The 27,185-nt window shown below is 39.5% G+C and overlaps 1 protein-coding gene across 3 annotated transcripts in view; it reads right to left on the reverse strand.

Annotated features, from left to right (window-relative positions):
- Positions 1–27,185, reverse strand: part of FGF13 (fibroblast growth factor 13) — a 593,844-nt gene that overhangs the window by 470,093 nt on the left and 96,566 nt on the right.

Below are 27,185 nucleotides of genomic sequence, written 5' to 3' on the forward strand. Positions count from 1 at the left end.
TGCCCTGGGAAGAGGAAAGGAGGGGTGGCTGCCAGCTACACTTTTGCTTCTCTTCCATTAAGGCTATGCTTAATTGCTGAATGGCACCCAGGTGACCTGAAGCAATACCTAGTCCCAACTCACACCTATCTTATTCCTTAGATACTTTTGCTCCCTAAAAGGATGTGACTCACTAAATAGCTTCTGATTATTCAGTCCTTCTATTCCAGCCTGCATTTGGTCAAACTCTGGCATAATTGAACACCTTTTAACATTCTCAAATCTTAAATTTTATGATCTCATCAACACATTCCTACTGATTGCTTTCTTTCTTGTCAGAGAAAAGTATCGAAGTGGGATGCACAGGCAGAAGCCAGCCAGTTCAAACAACAGCCCTTAAACTGTGATCACATCAACAACTGCATCCCATTGTCTGTGACCACTGCTTTTCTGGGTCTTAGCTTCTAGTTGGAGCTTCTTGCTGCACCAATCCTCAGACAACAAAAGGCATCTGCCTCTCAGGATCGGCGCTACTTGGCAATTTGATATGTGCATTCAGAAACAAGAATTTACCAATCGAAATGCTTCAAAAGTAGCTGGGAGGCAAAGGGCAGGAGATCCCTGATTAATTCTCCACCATGTTCTTAGACATTCCAAGAACCCCAAAAGCCCCACAAGAGAAACTAGTCCTTGGCACTGCATGTTTACGTTTGACCTACTCAGAGCAATCTGCACTATCCTCCCACCATTCAGTGAAGATATCTGCTAAAAATAAACTAGATGGATTTGACTTTCTCCACTAAGATAAGTTACTGATCTTAGGGTAAGGCAATAATACTCAGTAAAGCCATGTCTGTACCAACAGAACACATCTCAAATCTTACTACAACAAAGTCTGTTTAACAACTTTCACAAAGACTAAAAATGGAACCACCACAAGCAAGCAAAAGAGCTTGGAGTGATCAGCAGGGAAAAGAATAATAAAGAAGGAGGCATCAGCCTTACAGGGATGAGCACTGGGGCATGCTGCAAATACCTGTGGAGCACTATTTACTAGAACCAATGGCGACCAAAATCATCCCTATGAAAAGAGATGTAAAATTAGTCAGTTGGTCAGCTTTCTGCAACACACCAGGTGGAGGGTATGGTTCTAGGAGACTGGGGATAGTTGTCACAATCACACCCCAGCTTTCGCAGCCATGTGATTTCTTACCTTCAAATTTGTCCCATCCTGATTCTAATTTACTACCCTGCCTGAGCATGCAACTTTCAGACAGCTCCTCCTTGGAAGCTGCTTTCAGAGCTGGTCATACATACTTTGAAACATCTGCTATTGCGAGAAGAACCAAGGGTCAGTGGAGAAGCAAGCGACAGATGGAACTGACTCAAGAAAAAGAGATAAACTCAAACCTCCCACTAGAGAGCTAAAAACTTCCAGAGATAGTGAAGTGGGCTCTAAACTTACTTCAGGATTTGGTCATCTATTATTCTGGATGTTAAAGGAAGATGTGATCCCAGAATCTACACTGGGGTATTACTTTTACAAGCTGCTCTTCTTGGGCAGGACTACTAATGGCCTCAGTCTACTGGGGATGCTAGTGGTTCCAGCCTGCTGGATTTCCATGGAGCCAAGATGCCCATGTTGGGTAGCACTCAGGACACTGGGCTTAGGAACACGTGCAAGAGTACAACAGTATCTCTGCTGTCACAACACCCCCCATATAACTGAGCCCTCCAATAGCGAACAAGTGTAATGCTACTACTCAGAGAACTGAATACATCATGTCCAAGTGCTTTGGCAGACATTACTTTATTAGATTCTCCCAACATTTCATGGTCAGGGTTTTTATCTCTATCAACAGATGAAGGATCTGAGACTGGGAGCAATGAAATGACTTGACCAAAGTCACTTTGCTTGGTAGAGGACGCCAGGGATAGCACCTCAGCCTAATACAGAAATGTGAATGAAGAAAAGACTAGCAAATCTGATATGCCTTTCAGATATCACATTGTCATACAGGCCGTCTCTAGTGCCTTTTTGTTTTTTTAGATGAATATCCCAAGAGAGGATTCCTTTCTTAAAAATGTGGCAGGACCCAGAAAACTAAGATTGAGAAGTGAGTTACTCTGCATCTTATGAACATGGTAGACAGAGCTATATATCTCTGTTAATGGTGCTGCATGAAGAACTATCATGTAGTTCTAAAGTTCAGTGAAGAAAACTATACAAACTGTATGTACACAATGCAAAACCACTGTTTTCAAACCTACATGAATTAGAAACAGAGTTTGGAATGGACTTCAAGGAACTAGAGCTAATGGAGCTACTGGCTGTGGAAAAGCTGAGGTTCAGCACACTTAGGAGCCATATCCAGGTGAGAGGAGTTGCATACAGTTGACGGCTGCATAGTGGCAAGGGCAAGGCCATACAGAGATAATAGGAGCCATGTTTAATAAGAGTCAGAAGAGGAGAGGGCTGACCTGACCAACAAACTCCTATATGTACAAATCATGGTAGGGAGCCAAAAATCAATTAGAAAATATGTTTTCAGTCTTCAAGGCACTTAAGGACTAACTGAAAATAAAGAACATATTCCATAGAAAAGATAACTGATAAAAAGGGTAGTCTAAACTGAGAGCCAAATAAAGTTTCCCAGCCTGGGACGTTCCATCAAAAGTCCTGAGTCTTGATGCAGGCTTGACTCCCACTCTGCTATGTGACTCTGGATGAGACACTCCTCCTTTCTGGTCTTTAGCTTTTTATCTACACAATGACGGGTCTGGACCACAAGATCTGTAAGACTATTGCTGTGACAGCCCTAAATGGCGCTGCCAATTGGTGGAGTAAGGGAAGAAAAAATGTGCTCTCCTAGCCAGCAGAGCTCTGTCTTGAAACAGCAAAGTACAAATTGCCCCCAAATATATGCTGTCACCAAACATTCATGCCCTCTGGCTGGCCTCCTGAGCAATCTCCTGAGGATAACCTTTGTTCCCAGCTTCCTTTCAGAGAGTTGTCTGCCTTTTCTTTAATTGAGGAAGCTGTTGTTTCCAACAGCTGGATGTTGGTGTGCTCAGGCTTCAGGAAGATCCTACAGATGGGGTTGGAACTACCTGACAAAGCAGAGACTTGTTTCTGAAAAAAAGTTCCAGATCCTTTCAGAACCCAAAAGCCCTCGCTCAGGGAGCAGAGTAAGATGCTGTAGGGACAAGAAGCAGCCAAAGGAATTGCACACATCACACATTCTTGCCTCATTCCAGCAGCTTCAGAGATCAATCAGCAGAGATGAGGTCACTTTTGACCACTAAAATAAATACCTGAAAAACTGACTGTGGAACAGTGTGGAGCCGGGCAGAGGTTACTCACATAACAGGTGTTTGACAAATAGCTGAGGTCTTGAGATGAGGTCATAGAGAAGAGATAGCTTGGGTAGTAGAAGAATAGTCTATCAGACTTCACTTTGAATCTCAACTCCTCCATTTGCAGGCTGAGTGGCTTCGGCTTAATTGTTCTACCTATCTGAGTCTCAGTTTTCTCATCTTTAAAACTGGAGATGATAATGGAACCCAGCTCTTTGATTTGGTGTGAAGATTACATGTGACTTGGCACAATACTTGGAATACAGTAGATACTAAATAAAGAATAACAACCATATGTACCCACCACTTTCTGCATCTTTGTTCTCCCTTAGGGATGTTCCTTTTCCATGTCCTGCCTGTATATCTGCTCTCAGGAAAAGATCTAGGAAAGCTACCATTTGTTAGGTAACAGGGAAAACTGTGAGGGGTAGGGTGCAATGCCAGGGAGGGCCTCCTCTGCTTTCCAAGACCAGTTAGCATTTTTAACAAGAAAGAAACACATTAAGAAAAATTAGTGGAGTTCAAATAGTGGATTTTCAGACTTCAGCCAGTTGGTGAAGGGGGAATTCTGGGGGGTAAGGAAATCTTCACATTACTCCAGTATGAATGCCTGTTCAATTCCACTTTAATTCATTCCAATTGAATTGAACAGATTCTGAGTAGTCCCCTGCTAAGTGTTTAGAATGTAGGCATGAAAAAGACAAGGATTTGCCTTCAAGAGGCTCACAACCTACTAGTTTGCAGTCATGTAAGCAACTCATTAAAATAAAACAACACAATACTTGCTATGAAAAAGTCTGAGGGAATGTGTGCTGGAAACACAGGAGAATGAGTTATCTATTCTGTCTGGGGGAAACTAGGGGAATTCATGGATCAGGTAGAATTTGCGATGAGCCTTGAGAAGCAATGAGTATTTCAAAGGATAAAGATATAGGAAAGGGTGGTCAAAATGGTGAGAAGGGTATAAACAAAGGTACCAGGTTATGAAAGTTAAGAATACATCAGGAGAAGTACACTAGTTTTGTGTGGCTGGAACTCAAAATCACAAGTAGAAAAATTGTGTTTTTTAAATGGAAAGCTAGGCTGGAGCTAGATCATAAAGGGCACTGAAAGTCCTCCTGTGATTTGTAAGTGAGGAAGATAATTATATGACTAATAACATGTTTAATAACATTGATTTAGCAATTATGTGGACTTTGAAATAAAAGGAGTAATACAAGAAGCAGAGGCACAAATAAACAATATTGAGAATTAAAAGGGTCATAACTACAGATGTAGCAGATAATAAAAAAGATCAGTCAATGTTATGAGTAACTTTACACCCATAAATTTAACAATTTCAATAAGATATCGACATTAGTAGAAAAAAAAATTTTTAATTGACTCAAGAACATTCTTATAAGCACTAAATTTTTTTAAACTTCCCATTAAGCAAACATCAGTCAAGTTTTACTAAATATTAAAGAAACAGATAATTCCAATCTTATACCAACTCTTCCAGAGAAAACAAGACAAGAATATTTCCCAACTCATTTTACGGAGCTATTCTCACCTTGTCACCCCAAAATAGACAATAACATGAGAAAGGAAAAATATATACTAGCATAACTTGTGATCATAAATATAAAAATACTAAATAAAATATTAAGAAATGAAATCCAGCAATGTATAGAAAACAAAATAAATCATGACCAACTCAGATTAAATCCAGGAATTTAAGTTTCACTTTAAAAGTTCTATGAATGTAAAGTGCCATATTGCTTTAAAGCAGGGGTGTCCAGTCTTTTGGCTTTCCTGGGCCACATTGAAAGAAGAAGAATTGTCTTGCGACACACATAAAATACACTAAGACTAATGATTGCTGATGACCTAAAAAAAAATCACACAAAAAAATCTCGTGTTTTAAGGAAGTTTACTAATTTGTGTTAGGCCACATTCAAAGCCATCCTGGGCCACATGTGGCTCATGGCCCACAGGCTGGACAAGCTTGCTTTAAAGGATTAAAGGATGAGATCGGGTGCATTCAGGATGGCCCAAACCCTCAGCATCCTACAATATACCCAGGTAACAAACCTACACATGTACTCCCTGAATTTAAAGGAAAAGGTGGCAAAAAAAGGGTTAAAGGAGAGAGAAAAATAAATAAATTACACTATATGATCATCTCAAAAGACGCAGAAGATGCATTTGATAAAAGTCAACATCCATTCACAGAATAAAATATTGTAGTATTCCATTTAAAAGTCTAGAAGAAAAGAAGAGTGTCTACTACTCTGATTCAACATTGGACTACAGGTCTTAACCAGTGCAGTAAGGCAAAACAATGGAGTAAATGGCATAGGGATCAGAAAGGAAGCAATAAAAGTGTCATTATTTGTAGATGATATCATTGACTATATAGAATAAAAGAATGTTACAAATTATTAGAATTTTATTAAGAGAATTTAACAAGGTTGCCAGAGCCAGGCTTTTAAGTATAGGTAACACTCTATTTCTCAAGCTATATGGTAAATACATGGGAGTTCAGTTTATTTTTTCATTATAATTATTTTTAATCTTCATGGATGTGTTATATGCACTTTTTGAATGCATCTTTCACCATAAACATTAGAAACACACACACACACAAACAAAAAGTTTGGAGGCAGAAAGATGAGTGTTACGCTCTACTATTTCAGGCGAGGGAGAAAAGGGTGTGAAACAGATCAGTGACAGCGAGCATGGGCCAGGTTAGGGCTCTTAGAAGAAGCCCATGACCCCCACCTCTGGGCTCAGAAGGGGATGGAGAGAGCGAGAGGGATCTGAATAGGGTAGCACATCTGTTTTTTTTTTTTTTTTTGACTTTTTAATAATGGTCATTCTGACTGGTGAGATTTCTCAAAGAACTAAAAATCGAACTACCATTTGACCCAGTAATCCCCCTACTGGGTATATACCCAAGGAAAAATAAATAATTCTACCAAAAAGACACATGCACTTGTATATTTCTCACAGCACTATTCATAATAGTAAAGACATGGAATCAATCTAGATGCCCTTCGATGGTGGATTGGTACATATATATCATGTATATATTGGTACATATACACCATGGAATACTACACAACCATAAAAAGAAATGAAATCATGCCTGTTGTAGCAACATGGATGCAGCTGGAGGCCATCATCCTAAGCAAATTAATGTCCAAACAGAAAACCAATACTGCATGTTGTCACTTGTAAGTGGAAGCTAAACGCTGGGTACGCAGAAACACAGAGATGGGAACAATAGGCACTGGAGACTCCAAAAGTAGGGGAGGAAGGGAGAGGGACAAAGACTGAAAAATTACCTATTAAGTACTATGTTCACTATTTGGGTGATGAGTTCAATAGAACCCCAAATCTCAACATCATGCAATATACCCATGTAACAAATCTGTACATGTACCCACTGAATCTAAAATTTAAAAAGAAAAGAATGAACAGCAAAAATAAACAAAAATAAGGCAAGACAGAGCCACTCTTCACCTATCTAGCAATGAGGACTCCCCTGAGTTAGCAACCTTTGCCACAGAGCGTCATTCCTGACAGCCTGCTCCCTCTGTACCCCTGCTAGGAGAAAATGGGAGCTGATCTCTTATGGCCCCCATGGCTACAAATGATGGTCTCATCTCACCTCGGTTTGCTTCCTCTGGCCACTCCCTGCCTATGGACACACGCATCTTAGCCATGGCCTAAAATAACGTAGCCAAATGAATCAAACAAATATGCATTTACTGGGTCTGACTAACCTAGCCTCACATAGAATAAAAGTTAGAAATAACAACCTAATTATAAGAACAGAACTTACTTAAACTATCTATTAAAAGCATGGCAACCTGTCGAGTTGCTATCCACAACTGGTTCTGTCTGAGGCTTGTGGCTGCAGAGAATAGTGGTGAAGAGGTTTCTATCTCAAAAAAAAAAAAGAAAAGAAAGAAAAGGAAAGAAAAAACAAAAACTCTACTTGCTAAGCCTCAATACTGGCTGGACAGTTGTTAGAGTACTGACAAACGTAGGTAGGATCAATGGTTGTCCTTTTGCTTCATGCAGGACCAATGACCAGGCCCTGGTCACAAGGTACTTCAACTTTCTGCCCTTGAGCCTTTATGTTACTGTCCTCTCCCCTGTCCTTGTCTCTGGTTCTCACCTATGAATTGAAAGAAAAGAGAACCAATCCAAGGGTATATCAAAGTCTGCTCCAAAGAACTGAGGTGGGGAGGAGGAAGGAAAACTCTGAATTCTCCATCAACATCTCAAGCACAGCAACTACAATTTGAAACACTAAACTTTACATAAGATTTCAGAGAGAATTTTTTTAATTACTGTTAGAAGAAAACAAAGCAAAACAAACCTTAAAAGGTGTGGAAACTGCTACATTAGTAGACTTCTGGTCATAAAAATGGCGATTTATTTTTAGATTAGTTAAGTCCAGAACCATAGCCTGAAATACTGGTGGCAGCAACTGAGAGGCAGAATTGAAAGTGATCAGGGCCCACCCACAACCCCAAAAATAATGCAATGGCCATGTGGGTCATCCTTCCCATTACTGGGGAAAGCAAACACACACAAACACACACACACACACACACACACACATAAACACATGTTCAGTAACCGCCAGGGAGGCAAAATAACTTCTCTGGGGCTGGAACTCATTGTAATAGTATGGCATCAGAAAGATTAGGTATGACCTGCAATTTGCAGAGCAGATGGCCCCAGCTTGGAACATTGCTTTACCATGTACAATAGGCCACAAACCAAGGACACACGAGCAGATTAAGGAGGCGAGGTAAAGCTATCAAATATGTACCTCAGGAAGAACATGTTAGCACTTAAAAGTGAGAGGAATGGAGAGATGGTGGGAGAGAGAGAGGAGGGAAGGATAGAGAAAGGGAAAGAGAGAGGGAAGGAGAAGAGTAGAGACGATAATAGGCAGATATGAACAAGAATGAGAGGCTCTGTGCAGCACTGACTATAAACAACACTAGGAATTTGATCTGAAGCCCAAACCCCAAAAGATGATCAACTCAGGGAAAGGCAGACTACCAACTGAAAAAAAAACTTATGTTTAAAGGACCATGATGAGAATTCTTCAGTGGAGCTACAATACAACAAAGACGATAAAAAGCTTTTTTCCTTTGAAAAATGTGGAAACCTGCAAATGATAGGATTCCTCCACTAGCCAAGAAAGGTGAAAAGCTTTGTAATAATTACCACTTTCTTGAAAAGTAAAAGCTCAGAAGCCAAGCATCACATTCAAGAAGACATCACAGCATTCCCAGGGCCTTGGTTCACAGATGCAATCTCTTGTATTCTAACAGGGAAAGCGGGATCACTAACCTTACGTGGTCCCGTAGGTGGTTTTCTATGTGGTCCACTTTCCATGGCCCAAGTATAAGAAATGGATATACTATTAATATCATCCATTATCTACTCTTCTCCTGTGATACCATGAATGAATAAAGACAGTTGCTATGGCTTAGCATCTCAAAAAGACACAAAAAATCAAGCAAGAAGAGCAATCATTTGTAAGGGTGAGATGCTCTGAATTTGTCCAGTACTCAAATATGACTTATGCCCATTTAAATTGAACAAGTTCATCAGGGCTGAAAAAACTTTGCTGCTAAACCATTAATGCACTGGACTCAGAGACCCAATTCTGACTTCTGCTGAGAAGCTGCTATTAGTACCAAAGGCCATACTCTCCTCAAAGCCATTCTGGCAAAAAGCCAATAGTCTACTATCCCTCCACAGATTATTAATATTATGGTTTTGTTAGAAATCAATAAATCTACTTTTTAATCATCCTTGAAGCCAACAGCTACTGAATAGTCTGCTGCAAATACCTAAAAACCTGTGTGATTTATCTTACTGCTATTCCAACTACAGCATTTGTTTTTAAACACATTTTGTTGTTTGTGGTTTATAATCAGACTTGGTATTATACTTTTACGTGTGAAACAGATTTGCAATTTTGAAAAAGAATATTCGACGGATTGGGTATTATTTTGCCTTTCACAAAAACTAAAAGAACTATCATACTTGGAAAATAAAAATTTGAATTTGAGGAAGTATAAAATCTTTATAATAAATATTAAATATGTCTGCAATTAAACAAATAAATAAAGGCCTCAATCTATCCCCTTTAACACTGTAGTAAGTGAAAATACAGATTTTTAAATCAGGACATCATCGAATTGTATAATGTCCTTGCCTTTCCCTTTGATAAATATAAACATATTACAAAGCCACACAACCATTTCAATATTATGCAACTATTTGTTTCCTTCTAACAGCTGTCCCAGTGGTGGTTAAGACCAGTGTCTACACTCTTTCTTAGAGAATTTGAGTCGATGTGGAGGACTGGGCTGGGAGAATGGCTCCACAAGAAAACTTGAATGTCTTTGTCTCTCTCCTTCTCTTGCCTCTCTCCTTCGTGCTTGGCTAACCTCACCCATCCTTTAAGGTCTAGCACCAGCCTTCCTTCATCTAAGAAGTTGTCATGACTTTTTTCAAAATTTCTATGACATTTATAATCCCCACCACAATACAGTATCTTATAGTTCTTCTAGTTGTTTGTGTATGTGAATCTTCTCCTCCCTATTGTTTTACAGCATGATAATTATTATAAAACAGCCTGCTGAGGCCCCAACATACACAAATATCATGGTAAGGAAAATAAATTTGTGCTTGGAGACAGAAGTTTTAATTTTAACATCCCTGCTTTATTACTTACTATGAACGTGGCTCTGGAAAAAATACCAAACTTGTATGAACCTTAATTTCCTCATCTGCAAAATGAGAATGCTGCTGGGTGATGACAAAGGAGGAAGAGGAAGAGAAGGGACAGGATGAGCAAAAAAAAAGTCATTGTCAGCACAGCATTGTGGAAATTGCACTTTGGCATCAGATAGACCTAAGCTCTATTACTTACTTGCTGAGACACCAAATATAAGTTATTTAGGATCTCTGAGTCTGTTTCTTCTTTGATGAAACTGGAATAACAGCTCCTACCCTGATGTCTTTTCTTGTTAACAAATGTAAGGATGTAGTAAAAGACCCAGCACATAACAATGCCTAGGACAAATGATAGGGATTACTGTTATACTAATGATCATGATAATAAGTCATACTTCATCCCTGGCCTCAAGAGGTTCCCAATCCACCAAAGAAAATGAGATAGAAAAGCAGCCCCATCTCATTGTGCAGCCCCACATGCTGACGGCCAAATGGGCCGTACAGACGGTGAGAGGCTTAGGGGATGAAAGGGAAGGGAGAGCTAGCTGAAGGCCGCAGCAACGTGGAAAGGCTCCATGGACAAGCAGGGTTTAGAAGGGCCTGACTTAGCCATAAAACAGAAAGGCATTTCAAGGAGGAGAAACAGAGTCTAGACAAGACAATGAGAAACATATTTGAAGAATGATGCCTAGATCCATGTAAATATAAGAGAGAGTTTGTGTTGAGGATCTTGGGAGATAAGGCAGGGTAAGGACAAGGGCTCAGTAAAGCACAGTTCCCTTGCCATTCCTTCCCCAGTATAAGTGCTCACTCCATGCCTTGCACTTTCCCACAATAAAATCCAAACTCAAAAGTTTAAACAGTGTCCTAGAGGCAATAAGAAACCAGTGATGACTTCTAATTGGAGGGAAGACATAATGAGAGCTGTACTTTCAGAAAATTAATCTGAGAGTGCTGTGCAGAATCTAGTTAAGAGGCTGGTTAGTTCATAATGTCCAAAAGATGGAAACAACCCAAATGTCCATCAACTAATGGCTGGATAAACAAAATGTAGCATGTCCATACAATGGAATATTATTCAGTCATCAAACGGAATGAGGTACTGATACATGCTACATGTGAGAATTATAAACAGTACTAAGGCTAAGTGAAAGAAGCCAATCACAAAAGGACATATATTATAAGTCCACCTATGAAAGTCCAGAATAAGCAAATTCATTCAAACAGAAAGCAGATTAGCAGTTGCTTAGGGCTGGTGGGGAGGGAAGTCACAGTGAACAGGGATAGTGGCATGATAGCTGAAGGGTTTGGGCTTCTTTTTTGACATGTTAATGTTCTAAAACTGACTGTGGTAATGGTGGCAAAATTCGGTGAATATACTGAAACCATTGAATTGTATGCCTTAAATGGGTGAATTGTATGGTACTATATGTGAATTATATCTCAATATAGTTGTTTTTAAAAGAAACAGTTAAGAGCTACTGCAGTTATCCAAGTGTGAATTACTGTAGGCCTGAGACTGAGAATTGAATAACATGGGAGAGGGAGAAGTGAGAACACATTCTCAGAACTAGACTGAAAGGAAGATGGAGATAATGTCTGCTTTAGAAAGGCAGGCTCCTTGTGCCTTCTAGAACCTTAAACAGGGATGATAGTGTGGCAGAGTGGTAAACAGCAGACTTTATTATCACCCAGCATGAGCTTCAGATCTGCCTCGGCCACTAAGTAACAGTGACCTGGAACAAGTCACTGAGCCTCTTTGAGCCTCAAGTTTCTCATCTGCAAAATGGCGGCAATGGTAGTATCTGCCTCATAGAGTTGTTGTAAGAATTGGATGATAAAAATGTATTAATGTTGGGTAAAATGCCTGACACATAGGAGATCTTCAATAAATGTTAGCCATAATGATCATCATTATCATTATTCATAAATACTTTTGAACAAACATGGACAATAATAGAGAGGGTGAAGCTTTCAATTCAGAGGAGCAGTCTGTAGGGCCTGGTATTTGATGAAACCTAGGCTGGGACTTCTTGTCATTGTCATTGGAATACATATTAGCTGATGGAACTTCACTGCCCAAAATAGCTTTTAAGCTGGGTTTCCAAGCAGAAGAGTGAAACTTAATAGCCAGTCTATCAGTAAGAAATACCCTCAGAGAAATGTGGCCTTTGGCTACCCAAAGGTAACCAGGAATATTGGGCAGCACTGGACTACTCTGCCTTTACTCAGGCTTGGCCATTTCCTGCCTGCCAGATAAAAGGAGAATACATATCCCAAAGCAGTCATAAACAGGCTGTCTTAGTCTGTTCAGGCTGCTATAACATAGTACCATAGACTAAGTGGCTTATAAACACCATAAATGTATTTCGCACAGTTCTGGAGGCTTGAAGACGAAGATCAGGGTACCAACATGAACAGATTCTGGTGAGGGCCCTCTTTTAGGTTGAAAACAAACAACTACCCCTTGTATCCTCACATGAAGGAAAGGCAGGGAGCTAGCTCTCTGCTCTATTCCTATAAGGGCACTTAATCCCATTCATGAGGGCTCAATCCACATGACTCAATCACCTCCCAAATGCCTCACTTCCTAATAATTTCACATTGAGGGTTAGATTTTAACATATGAATTTGTAGAGGAGACAAACATTCAGTCAAACTCTACTTCTTTTACAGAGAAAGTTTGTCAACCCCTAATTTAAGTTATATTGAGCCTGCAACTGTGTCCTTTATAATTTTCCATTTCTTTCAAGTTTTTTTTTTCATTTTAAAATCGTTATTCTTCTTCATTGTATTTTACCAAGACCATTGCTAATACCAACACTGGTTTTCAGTAGGACATAGGATCGATTCCCTATCTGGCCAACTCTCACCTCAGGTATAAAGAGTCGTGGAACTCAGGGCTGCTGGATGCTTTGAAAGATAAGGCCTGTTTACAATTCATTCCATACCCTCAATGGCCATGCTACAATTGACATCTATAGACCATGAGGTGCTGTGTGTAGTAGACACAATGTGGTATGGAGGAACAGGTGCTGAGTGGGAACCTAGGCCTTTCCACTAACTTTTTAAATAACTCAGGGAATTTTTTTTTTCTTTCTAGACCACAGAGTCCTCTTCTGGTTGCAACCTAAGATTCTTTATGTTCTCGTCTGACCTCATGATGCAGGTTCCAAATTCTATAGAATATAAACTACCAGAATCTACCTTCATGCTCACGAACTCCTATCCTGAAGTCAGGCAGGCCTGGATGTAAACCATCACACTGGTATTTGGCCTGCTCTCAAACATCAGATACATGACTTAACCTCTTAAAGACATAGTTTCTTCATCTGTTAAATAGTGAGGATCCAATAAGATGGGGCATATAAAGCAACTAGCACAGGTTGGGACACATAGTAAGCAAACAATAAACAAGTAATTATCAGCACTATTACTAAATATTCACTATTTATTTAGTAGATATCTAAATGACATCATCATCTTTTTAGAATACATTATGTTAACACTACAATAATTTAGAATGCATTCCTGGCTGGCATGACTAGAAAAAATTACATAAAAGAACCTAAACTTTTAGAATTGATAGATTAGAAGAGATTACAATAGGGCTTTTTCTCTTACCAAATAATTCATCACAGGTTTCCTGCAAAAAGTAAACTTCCCTCAAGAAAATATTATTCAATCCTTTAAGATCACTTCCATTGTGTAAAAACATATGGTATGCTTGATACAGATTGTGGAGAGGCATTTGGTTGACTTCCGTTGGCAATAGCAGCATTCCAGAGATAGAGTGACACTGCATGGGAATGCTAATCCTGTACATTTGCAAACTGAGGCTAAAGCAAACCTGTGCTTCTAATGCAAAAATCTCTGAGTAGCCATCCTAAAATGAGGCCCTCCCATGTACATGACAGGCATCTTCCAGCTGACAGAGCACATTCCACACACAGAGGCGCCCTTAAGCCTCCTGGCAACTCCACGGAGGCAGTCAAGATTGATTACGCTCATTTGTCAAATGACTCAACAGAGCCACAGAAAAGTTGAGTGACTTACCCAAGGCCATCCAGCTGGGCAGCCACAGAGTTGGCATTTAAAGTTCAGTGTTACTCTTGTCACTATACTTTCTGCATAGTTTTGTTCCATTCCAATGTCATGAATTTCTGAAGAAAAGTTGGGCTTTGCTTGCAGGAGCCCAGAGTTTTGCAATTTCCTGCTGACTATGGTCTTACTGACCCTGCATTTATAAATTTTTAGTGCTGGATAGAGTACCAGCCTTCACAGATGGAATGGGAGCACAGAATAATGGATTTGGGCCTCCGAGATGTTTATCCTCATTATTGTTTCTAGTAGCTGATTTAAATATTTTAATGAATCATTTTCTTGTGCTTAAGCTCAGAGAATATGTGAGCAAAGACCGTGACTTCTAAGATCTAGTTAGGATTCCAAATGTACCAATGAAAATACTACATAAAGTTCAAATGTAGTTTTGACATTCTTTACAAAGGGGTTTTAAACTCTTCATAGCCAAGTGTGTAAGAGTCTAGATTTGCCTATGCAACGAGTGCCATGAGGGCCAGAGAGGAGACCAAGAAGATTCTAAGAAACTAGGGGGAAGAAAGCAAGAGTGTCTGAGCAGCATCTCTGTAAGGCCACTATTACCCCCACTGAACAGATGAGGAAAGCGAGCCTCCGGATATCTCCGGAAGGCTTCAGAAGCTTGTAATTATCCTTTGTGCCAAAGCTATGCTATTTTTTTCCATTGTTTCATACTTTTAATATGTATGAGACCCTGGGGATATAAAAGTGATTAAGACACAGTCCTGTCCTTAAGGAGTACACAATAAAGTAGGGAGGAGGGGTGTGAACAAGTAAATTGACAAGTATGATAAAGTGTGATGAAGAGTGGCAACATGCTAGGCACTATTATAAGAGGCACCTGGCCCCTGGTAATAATGCTTATAGAGTAAGTTAATGCCTAAAATTATGGTTGTGAGAGGAGAAGCATATTGTGACTTGCTCCTTTAAGATGGCTTTCCCTGAAACAAAAGCAACTGGTTATTTATCATGAATACACTACATGCAAGAAACCTTTTAAATAGCCCAGGCAACAAAATGAAGTAGACCCCACAGATGGAAAGTAATCAGAAAGCCTTAGGTCATTGATAAAATATGCTGATCCTGAAATATTCATCCTTCATTGCTGAAAAGAGAAGGATCAGGTTATAAAAGCTGACCTCTCAGGCCATCTGCCAGGGCTAAGTGAACATTGTGAAGAACAGTTCAAAATAAATATTTATGAAAGTAACTGAAGAATGAGAGAAATATGGAGGAAAGGAGGGAAAGGAGAGAGGGAGGAAAGGGAGAGAAGAAGATGCAAGAGGGATGACTTTGACCCCTCTTGGATTATGAGACTAGTTCATGAACGGATATTCAGACCCTCAAAATATAAAATATTAACTGACAGAAGGATATTGAACAGAAGGAAAAGATGATGGTGATGATCACAATGATGAGAAGGAAGAGAAGAGGAGAGGCAGCAGTGGCGGTAGTGATGGTTTTATTGGATGTCTAGGATTATTTCAATTAATTCATGAAAATACTGTAGTGAAGCAGCAAAAGTAAAAAAAAAAAAAAAAAAAATGTGGATTCAAGTCTTGGCTCTGCCACTCCCTAGCTGTCCATATCAGGCTTCAGTTTTCTCACCTTTAAAATGAAATAATCCTATCCTACCCACCAGGAAGACTGTGAAGACCAAATGAGATGATGGAAGTGAAGAGCCCATGTAAACTCTAAAAAGTACCACTCAGAAGTTAGTTATCATTTTTCATAATTGTATTTTCAATGATGGAACACTGTTTGCCTTTGACATAATGCAGTTTTGAAGTCCCTTGTGAGTTATAGATCTCAGTAAGGTACGGATTTCTTGTTGTTTCCACATCAAATAAGACACAGAAACCTACGTAAGAAAATATATTCCAAAGGTCAACAGTCCCAAATTTAGAGGGTCCAGATCACTGGAAGTTCTAAGCTATGGGCAGTCTTATAAATGCCTTAGTCAGGCATCTGATGCAACCCTAATGTCTCGAAACCCCAGCTCTGCCCGGGCAGCTGACATAGAAGAGTGCTGTGTCTGATTGACTGGGAGGCAGAGGCACAGAGGAAAAAACGTAAGAGACTCAGCTATAAGAAGATACCAATTAAGACCATGGTCAACATTTTACTTTATCATTCTTACAAAAGTCATACAAGCCCATGACAGAAAAATCTCAGAATATACATGAGAAAATAAAATCAACTAAAATATGTCGTAGCTGTACTACCTATAGACAACCATGGTTAATACCCTCTAGTGTGTATTCGAAGTTCTCATTCTGTGTTGTATGCGTGGATTTTTTTATATATATTTTTTTTAATTTTAACTTTTATTTTAAGTTCTGGGGTACATGAGCAGGATGTGTAGGTTTGTTACATACGTAAATGTGTGCCATGGTGGTTTGCTGCACCTATCAACCCATCACCAAGGTATTAAGCCCAGCATGCACTAGCTATTTTTCCAAATGCTCTCCCTCCCCCAACCCCACCCCCCAACAGGCCCCAGTGTGTGTTGTTCCCCTCCCTGTGTCCATGTGTTCTCATTGTTCCGCTCCCACTTATAAGTGAGAACATGCGATGTTTGGTTTTCTGTTCCTGTGCTACTTTGCTGAGGATAATGGCTTCCAGCTCCATCCATGTACCTGCAAAGGACCTGATCTCGTTCCTTTTTATGGCTGCAAAGTACACATGGATTTTTAAAACAGCAATGACATATAGTTATGTTGTTTAAAGAGTGAGAATATTTTATCACAAAAATAAGCAAGTTTTATAAAATAAAAAGTATTAAATAATGAATGCAAGGAAGAACCAGGACAATATGGTGAGGGCACCACAATAAAGTTGTCTACTTTGTATTCTCTTGACAGGTATTAAAACCTGTTCCTGTGGTATCTGTCCTTGCTCTGGGAGATGCGACCAACTCATTAGTGTTTATTAACAACCAACTCAGCAACAAAAAATGCTCTCAGATGTCAACACATGTCACATGTGGAGTAAGCACTTTATTACCAGCAAAGGGGATGAGAATCATAAAATGTATGCCAAAGTATCTGCAGTATGTTTTTGGATGATGACGAAAATGAAAAAGAAGACATGGCAGGAGAAAAGGAAGGGAAGACAAATGCATGCCCTAGATGTCATTCTCTTTGAGAAAACTAGGGCTTTCTCAGCTATTAAGAGTATGGGCTTAAAGTCAGGCAGACACGATTTGGCATTTGAGCTCAGCCACTCACCAGCGGAGCGACCACAGACCAGCCATCACTTTTTTCTGAGCACCCATTTCTTCACATCTGAAACAGTAGTGAATAATGACCAAAACTTCTTCACCTGGCTGTTGAGAGGCTCAAGTGAAACAATGCATGTTAAATGCTTAGAACAGAGCCTGGCACATAATTAGAGAACCATAACAGTAGCTCTTCTTTAGGGTGCCCTATACAAATCAACCTAAGGAGCCCTTAGGGATATAAACTGGAAAGAATTTAGAGATCATTGAGTCCAAGCCCTTCATTTCTCAAAGGAAGACCCAGCCTCGAAGAGGAAAAGATCATTTACCAATGGCACACACCTATTTTCAATTAATTCACCAAATACTTACTGAGCATCTGGGCAAAACACTGCTGGATGGAATAAAATGTGTCTCATAGAAGAAGATGCTTACAATCTGTGCAGGTTACTTAATTTCTCTGTGCCTCAGTTTCCTCATCTAAAAAATGGGAACAATTTTGTAGACCACTGCCTGGAACATAATAAGCTACATATATTTTTGTTTTTATGTAAATATATTTATATTTCAAATATTTATGTATTTTATATTTGTATACTATAAATAGATGTGTACATGCATCTTATGTACATATAATGTATATATAAATGTATATAAAATGTATATATATAAAACATAAAAAGATATATATATATCTTTCATTTTTATATGCTGATATGGTTTGGCTGTGTCCCCACCCAAATCTCATCTTGAATTGTACTCCAATAATTCCCACGTGTACTCCAATAATTCCCACCGAGGGACCCGGTGGAAGATAATTGAATCATGGGGGCGGTTTCCCCTCATACTGCTCTTGTGGTAGTGAATAAGTCTCACGAGATCTGATGGTTTTATAAGCGGTTTCCACTTTGCTTCTCCCTCATTCTCTCTTGCTGCTGCCATGTAAGAAGTGCCTTTTGCCTTCTGCCATGATTATGAGGCCTTCCCAGCCACGTGGAACTGTGAGTTCATTAAACCTATTTTTCTTCCCAGACCCGGGTATGTCTTTATCAGCAGCATGAAAATGGACTAATACATGTGCCTATATATTTTATAAACGAGAGTAAGGCAAAGATTATCTTCCCACGTCTCCAGCTGTTTAGCTTTTTACTCCTGGTAAGCAAAGTTGTGGAGACATGGAGTATTCACAGCAATATTTGAGCATCCAGTGACTTATTTTTCAGGTGTTGAGAGACAATTGCAGTAGCAGTGGTGATGGCTTCTTCCCCTTGGACTGCGGCATCAGCTATGCGTCCTGAAATCTAGCGTTCCAGTGGTGGCTTCCCAACTCCCCACCTCTCTGCATGTAAAAGCAGCTGCAGCTCCCTTTGGAGGGCCAGTTTTGTGGTGGTGGTCTAGGTTTCATTCCTGGAGACACAGCCTAAAGCCCCCACTTCCACCCACCCCATAGATTTTGTAAGTACCTAATTAACAGCACTAAAATACCTATTTTAGCTTATGTTACCTACAGATGAATGTTGACTGCTACAGATGGCTAAGATCTCAAAAGGCAGAGATAGAGTGGAGGGAGAGTAAATGCATCCCAGCTGGTGGGAACAGCCAGATCAGGTATATGCAGCATACTTTCAGGCGACCATGAGGAGAAGCGGCCTCTGGCCAATCACAGCACGTCTGGCAAAGGTGTTCAATAGGAACTGATGCACCAAAATGAACTTCGTGATCATGTTATCAGACATGGAAGAGGACGGGATATAATTGCATACCACCCCAATGAGGCAAAGCTGGGAGATCCTCAGTAGCATCACAACTCCTAAGAGTTCTCTTTTAGAACTGGGGAAAGAAAATCTGGAGATATATAGTTATAGCAACATACTCTAAAGATGAAGATGTTTTAGCAGTAAGGATAAAGATAGAACCGAGGCTGCCTAATACTGAATAACTTTATTGCTTCTAAACAGAAATTTTTGATTAAAGCATATCAATATTAACTCTATTTTATAGGATTCCAGTATTTCTGCCAAGACAGTTCTGTTGCAGTGCCACAGAAAATGTCCCCAATGAAACTGTTTCAGTTTATGAATGCTATCTATTTCTAGAAAAAACACACGCTGCTGCTTCTCATAAACGGGGAAAGTTTACATAAGAGAAACAAAACATAACACCCAAAATGAACAGTACATTTAAAATAAAATGCTTCTGTACTGCCGGAAAATGAGCACAACGAATACCTAATATATTTTCCCTATTCTAAATTCCTTATACATGAAGCATTTTTTATTCCTTAGTTTTTACCTAATAGATTAAAACTTAATCATTAAATTGCTGGATGAACAACCTCCTCCCCCAGCCTGGGCTGTTTCTATGTGGAAAAATAAAACATGTGGGTAGTGATGTGGCAGAAACATTGCAAAGTTTTATTCCATGACCATTTAGTAGTAGAAATGGTCATAAATTCTAAGACCAATAAAAACCAGGGCCATATTTATTTGATACCAAAAAGAAAATCAATCACTTTCCTATTTTACAAAGACAGAAAAAGCATAATCTTTAAAGTCAAACAAACATGGGATTGAGTCCTGGCTCCCACACTTACTATGTACATGATCCTGGGCAAGTCTCTCAATCTTTCTGAGTCCTTATTTCCTCATCCGTAAAATGGGGGTTATGATACACTTACTTCACAGGGCTGTTGTGAGATGAAATAAAATAATATTTGTAAAACTCTTAGCACAGTGCCCAACATATAGTAGGCTCTCCATAATCATTAACCATCAAGTTACCCTGCTTTTTTTGTAATAACAACATTGAGATACCATTCATATACTATACAATTGACTCATTTAAAATATGCAATTCAATGATTTTTCATATTAAATAAAAAATCACAGCTGGGAAACCATCACCACAGTCTAACCTTAAGATATTATTGTCTCCCAGAAACAAAAGCTTGCACCCATTAGCAGTCCTTTTTAATCCCCATAAAATGTTGCCAAGACCTTAGGCCCTGGATCCAGTCACAACTGGGCTCAAATCCAAGCTCTACAACTTACTAGCTACATAACCCTTGGCAAGCTGCTTCGCTTTACCAGCTCTCAGTTTCTGCACTGTAAGAGGGAGATGATAATAATACCTGCCTTATAGGCCAGTTGTAAGAATCCAGTGACACAATGTATACACAGTACCGGCTAATGTCTGGCCCATAGGGAGCACCAGATAAATGGCAAGCATCTTCATTGCTATCCTCCTCTTCATACATTCTGCTTATTTTCCTCTTCCTTTTCTTTACCTGTGTTTCACATCATTCCATTAGAATGCATCTCCAGGACCTGGAACAGTGCCTCATACATAGTAAGCACAATATTTATTTAGTGAATTAATTACTTGATTATGTAGTGTGTGTGTGTTTTCATTTAGACCAGGTTCTATTCCAGAAAATAAAATTAAAGTGGCTTTTTGAGTAGTGCCAAGACACTAAGTCATGAAAACAAAAGGGTAAATGTTCACAACCAATGCCAACTGGAGGCTGTGTCTATCAACAGTGCTCCAAATTATCAAAATCCCTGTCTAGATTCAGCCACAGAGACCTCGTGGGATTCAGTCGCATTCAAGAGCTCCAGATCAACCCATCATCTGTCTCTCCACCACCCCTTCTCATATTCTTCAAGTGTATGTACCTACACCTGCCAGGTTCTCCAACAGCTCCAAGAAGGTTCTTACCAAAGGCTCACAAGGCTAGTAGATTGTGAAGCCATGACTTAAAAACAGGCCACCTGACACCAAAGCCTATGACCTCTTGGCTACAGCACATTCCCACCTTGCTAGAATTATTAATGTTTCTTCAGGAATTAAAAAGAAAAGTATACTCCCTCTTTGTGTATTCTGCAATGGTAGCAGGTAACACAAAGATAGAAAAACACTACTAAAAAATAATCATTCAATATTCAATCACAAATGTTGTTATTTCAAACCAGGTTGGGGGTGGATTATACTTGGCTTATCATTTAAAATACGTGGTTACATTTTAACAAATCACCTCTTTACCCTTTAGTAAAAGTCCGTTCACAATTCCTTATACATGATGAGAATACCTTTTAAGTGTTGAATAAGTGGTAGCATGATAGAACAGAAAGAGCACTGGAGTGGGAGGCAGATGGCGAGGCCACTAAATGCTTGACTTGGCCAAGTGCCTGTTGCCACTCTGAATCTCTACTTCCTCTTCCGGAAAATGAGGAAGACTGAAACAAGGATGACTAAGCGCCCTTCTGGCTCCAATATTCTCAGATTCTGGCTCCAGTATTCTCAGATTCTCCGGTGTCTCTAGGCAAAGCAAAAGTGACTTCGGATTCTCTTAACACCCACTTAATTTAAATAATTAATGTCTTTACAGCCTTCGATGGCAAGTCATCAAGTGACTTCATCATGAGCTACTCTGAGTAAAACAGAGAGCTCAGGTCTCCTTCTAAGGCCTCAGGGCCTGGTTAACCGGAAGCTGGCTTGCTAAAGGGAATGGGAAAATTCAAGCTCATGAAAAAATGCCCTTTGTTTAGAATGATTTGCCTTGGAGGATCTGAGTTATTTTGCCTTAAAGTAAGCAAGCTCCATTATGCAAAAAAGAGAACTGGTTCTGCTTCTGAAAATACAATTACCTAAAATCTAGATGTACAAAATACATGAATCAGGAGGCAACTGTTCAAACACACGGATAGACTCAAATCCTGGCTCTGACAAATAAACGCTAGGTATGTAAACTAGGTAGGCCAGTTGTGTTCAACAATTGGACATTTACTGAGCATTGACTATATGCCAGGTTCCAGGTCAGGGGATAGGACTACAAAACTCAGTACAATCAGTAGCTGCCCATGAAGATCTCACTGGCTTGTGAGTGGAAGAAACACTTAAACAGGAAGCTTTCCTGGAGGAGATAACACATGGGCAAGGCATTGGACTTACCCAACTTCTCCGAGCCTGTTTCCTCATCTGTTCAATGAGGAAAAAAAAGTCTGCCTCATAGGACTGATATGAGAGTTCAATAAGGACATCAGTGAAGAAACTGAGCACAATAAAAATCCATAATGATAGTTAGTGCTCATGATGTTTTCTCAATATTATATAAATGATGACTTAACTAATCTATTTATTTTTATGTTAATTATTTCTTGTCTGTCTGCCTCACTAGAATGCTCTACATCAGGAAAGAGATCTTTATTTTGTTCTAAATATATATCCCCAAAACCTATAACAGTGCTTTACTTATACTAAATGCTTATTAGACAGTTCTGGAAGAAAGAAGAAACTATAGAAAACTTTGAGATTTTTAGAAATACCTAAAATACAATTTAAGATAAAAGTGTATGTATTATACAGATACATTTTCATGTTAAGTCTCTGAGCTCTCCCTTTCAATCATAAGTCCTTCTTTTATGAAAACCTGGGGTTGACAGGAGAAGTAAGGTAGTGGTATGTCAACCTGAAAACTCAACTGGAAGTCTCACAGCCATCTTAAAATTAATGTGTCCTAAATGGAACTCTTGCCGTTCCTCTAAACCCATTCCTCCCAGCCTTCCCCATCTCAGTAAATGTTACCATGCAGTCCTACTCTTTACATCCTTCCAGTCTGTTTCAAATCTGCTAGTTGATTATCCAACATCCATATCCGCCTTCTTTCTTACTAACAAAGCTCCCATTTTATTCAGTGTGACTACATATCTGGCTAACAGATAGCATGTCCTAGCCTCTTTTGTAACTGATATGTAAAAGACAATCACTAGGTGAGGCTTCCAAGGATTGCTCTTCAAAAGGACTGAATTATATGGTAAGCAAGCCATTTTGCGTCCACATCACCATCCTCCTCCTTCCTGACTGGAAGGCCAGCAGGCATCTTGGACCAAAAAGTGACTTTAAGGATGAGAGCCCCATTCCAACTCTGGAAAACAGAAAGCCAGAAGGAGCCTGTGTCCTGATATCCTGGAACTACCATATCTACCCTGGAATGCTCACCTCCAGACATCTTTCACTTGAAGGAAACATATTTAAGCTACTACTTCAAAAGATTTCTGTTATCTAGAGTTGAATGACTTTCTGATACAAATTCTCAGGTCAAATATTTATTTTCTTCATACATTTCTCAACAGCTTTCAATAATTGTTCATTTTCTTTCAGTGTTCTATTGTTCCGTTGTTTGTCTTCTCAACTAGAAACGTGAACTCCATGACTACAGAGACTGTATGTTTGGATCACCATCTTGTAGCATGTGCCTGGCACATAATAGAAGCTTAATAAATATTTTCACATGAGTGATTCAAATGTCTTGGATAATACCTGATATATAATGGGTACACCAGGCTACTCCCGTTTTTGGAATCATGAAGGGCTCTTTAGCTCAATGAGTAAATACATAGATCTCCAGGATCACTTCTGTGAATACAGCTCAACAAATTTTATTGAGCACCTACTAGGCGCCAGGCCCTATGCAGGAGACTAAAGGGAAGTGTTCCCAAATGTTCAGTTCAAGCATGTCATACAAAACCTATGTCTTGATTTCAATAGAACACTAAAAGCAACCTGACCCTTATTGTGGGCTACTTTTAAATCTTACCAAGAAATATACAATGAGTGATCATTGCTAATTTTCATTAAAAATGTATAAATTCCAACATAGTGGGATGTTCATTTTATGACATCAGGTTTAGTATTCTTAATTTATTTTGCTCATTTCTGACATACTTTATTTCCATTGGTATTTTTCCTTCTAAGTCAAAAAGAAATGCAGGAGCAAATATTTCTAATTTATCCCAAAGACCAACTTGTTTTGGGTAATTAACATATTACAGACTATAATAATTCTATTATAGCTTTGTCTTTTCTAGTAGTTGAATTCTTCCCATGAATATTGTTTTGGCATTTTTTGAATCTTGAGAAAATATGAATATTAATATGAAAAAAGCAAATATCCCTTCTCATTGCAAACCTAAAAGCTCATTTTAATTGTCTTTCCATGGAAACACTCTGGAAGTTGTGCTGAAGGTTGAATCCTGCTCCTTCAAGTTGGTGAAGAAAAGAAAAAGGAGAGCGGGGGGAAAAAAATCCATTTAGCACTGTGTCATCTTCACCAGAAAAAGAGAAAAAGAACACCAGGGGGAATATTAGTGAGGAAAGGAAAGGCCAAATTGAAGAACATACAGCAGGAGGGAGAATGGTACAGGGCGACCATGTTCCCATCTCCGCCATAGCAACCACCTGATTACTGATGACTATACTTCCCTGGGGACTGCTAACAAGAAAGTAAAGCAGCCCACTTGGCTTTCTAAGATGTGCTGTGCTACCAAGTTGAACATTAAAAATATCAGTCACAGTATGACATGAGGAATAGCCAAGCTATCAATACTACTGAAGGGAAGCATATAACAATATTATCAACTACCATTAACTGAGAACTTAAGATGTGTCAGACACTGTGCTAAAGGCCTTTTAGGAGTAATCACTCAAGTAAAAAAAAGGAAGGCATCAGAGACCACTTAACCCAGTGGTTCTCAACTGGGGATAATTTTGTACCTCCCAACAGAAAACATATGGGCAATATCTGGAGGCATTTTTATTTGTCACAACTGGAAAGGGACGTGCTGCTGGTGTAGAGTTGGTAGAGGCCAGGATTACTGCTAACCATCTTACAATGCACATGATGGTCCTACACAGCAAGAAAATTAACAAATCCAAAATATCAGCAGTTCAGAAATCTCAATTAAGCTCTATACTTTATGGTACAGAGGAGATCAAGGTCCAGGGATGTGTGTCTTATCCAAGGTCATTCTTATCTATCTGTCATCTATATATTGGACCTATCTTTTTATCTATCTATCCATCCATGCATGTAGGCATCTATTGGGCTTAGCTTAAAATTTCACTTAAAGCGTCCTGCTACATTAAAAGTGTGAAAATCACTGCTCCAGTCCCCAGGTATTCTCAGAGGAACTGATGCAGGTGTTCCTTCCATTTTCCAAGAAACCCACTACTATCCAGAAATACATATAACACTCTCCTGTTAATTCCTGTTACTATCATTAGTTTTAAATGAGAAGCACAGCTATCTAAACAAGAGAGGAGATCATCCACCTCGCCACCCCACTCCCCACATACACATTACATCTCACAGATGCCTGGGGTAATACCTCCCTGTTGCTCAGGACTCATACAGTGAGTCCCCTGTCCTTCCTCAATCACTACCCACTTGTTTGCTCAATGAAGGATCCTCTTTCATGCTTCCTCACATATTCTATCCTCTTCATATTATCTCCTTGGTACAAGGCACTAAGCTGGGGCTAGGCGTAGGGGATAAGGAGATCTCAAGAACAAGGCACAGTCCAGGTCCACTAGGGACTCCAAGGCTGGTAGGGGATGGAGTGGGTAATGAATGAATTTTCCACCAGGTATGCTGTGATAAGAATCTCTGCAGTTCGCACAGTCCTATAGGGGAACACAGGAGAAGAGGAGTACATATGGCAGTTTAAATGATGAGAGAACACTTCATAGAAAAGGTAGCAGGCATTCTCCATGGCCAAAAGCAAGTAGCAGATTGCCCCTTTATAGAAATGTACATACAGATTCTCCTCTACTTACAATGGGGTTACAGCCCAATAAAGTCAACATAAGTCGAAAATATTGTAAGTCAAAAGTGCTTTTTCAAGTTATAATATTTTCAACTTACTATGGGTTTATCCAGACGTAACCTCATCATAAGTTAAGGAGCTTACTAAATGCGTATTGCTTTCACACCATTATAAAGTTGAAAAATTGTAAGTCAAACCATCATAAGTTAGGAACTCTCTGAATTAGGAAATGAGGAGACTCCACAAAAGAGGAAACAGACAGAAAAGGAGGCCCCAGATCCATCGTAGTTTTATAGCTTTTGACATTTAAGCAAAACAACAGAACCTTACTGTAACCCTTTATGCCTTCTACTCAATGGTTTATAGGCTATCACTAGAGAAATAAAAAAATAAATTCCCTACCTTGGAATCCAATGCCCTTCACTCCCTACCTTAAACCAAATCTCCCTCCTCAGAAACCTGCTAAAGGATACAAACTGGTCTGTTCATCACCACCAGAACTCCCTGAGAGCTTTTCACCTTCCTGCCTTTGCCAGTATCTAAACCTCTCCCTCTCAGCTTTGGGAGGCTAGGCGAGGAGAATCACTTAAGGCTACAAGTTCAAAACCAGACTGGGCAACATATGGAGACCCCACCTCTACAAAAATAAAAATAAAAAAATAGCTAGGTGTGCTGGCTCATGCCTGTAATCCCGGTGCTGTGGGAGGCCAAGTCAGGAGGATCCCTTGAAGCCAGAAGTTCAAGACTACCCTGGGCAACATAGAGACCCCATCTTTACAAAACACAGAGACCACCAACACAAAACCCCATCTCTACAAAAAATAAAAATAAAAAATTAGCTGAGCATGCTGGCATGCACCTGTAGTCCTAGCTACTCTGGAGGCAGAGGTGGGAGGAGCTCAGAGGTTCAAGGTTGTAGTGAGCTATGATTGTGCCACTGCACTCCCGTCTGGACAACAGAGCGAGACTCTGTCTTTAATTAATTAATGAATTAAACCTCTCCTCCCAAGTCCTTATTTACCCAAATCCTTATTTACCTTTCGCACTGGGAGCTTGCAGTCCGCCAATAATAATGAGAGTTACTCCTTGTATTCATTACAACTATGAGGCTTAGTAGTAATTCGTGAATAACATCTTCATTTACTGAGTACTAACCATGTGCCAGGCAC

The sequence above is a fragment of the Pan troglodytes genome, chromosome X (assembly GCF_028858775.2).
Source record: "Pan troglodytes isolate AG18354 chromosome X, NHGRI_mPanTro3-v2.0_pri, whole genome shotgun sequence".
In the NCBI taxonomy this organism is placed as follows: domain Eukaryota; kingdom Metazoa; phylum Chordata; class Mammalia; order Primates; family Hominidae; genus Pan; species Pan troglodytes.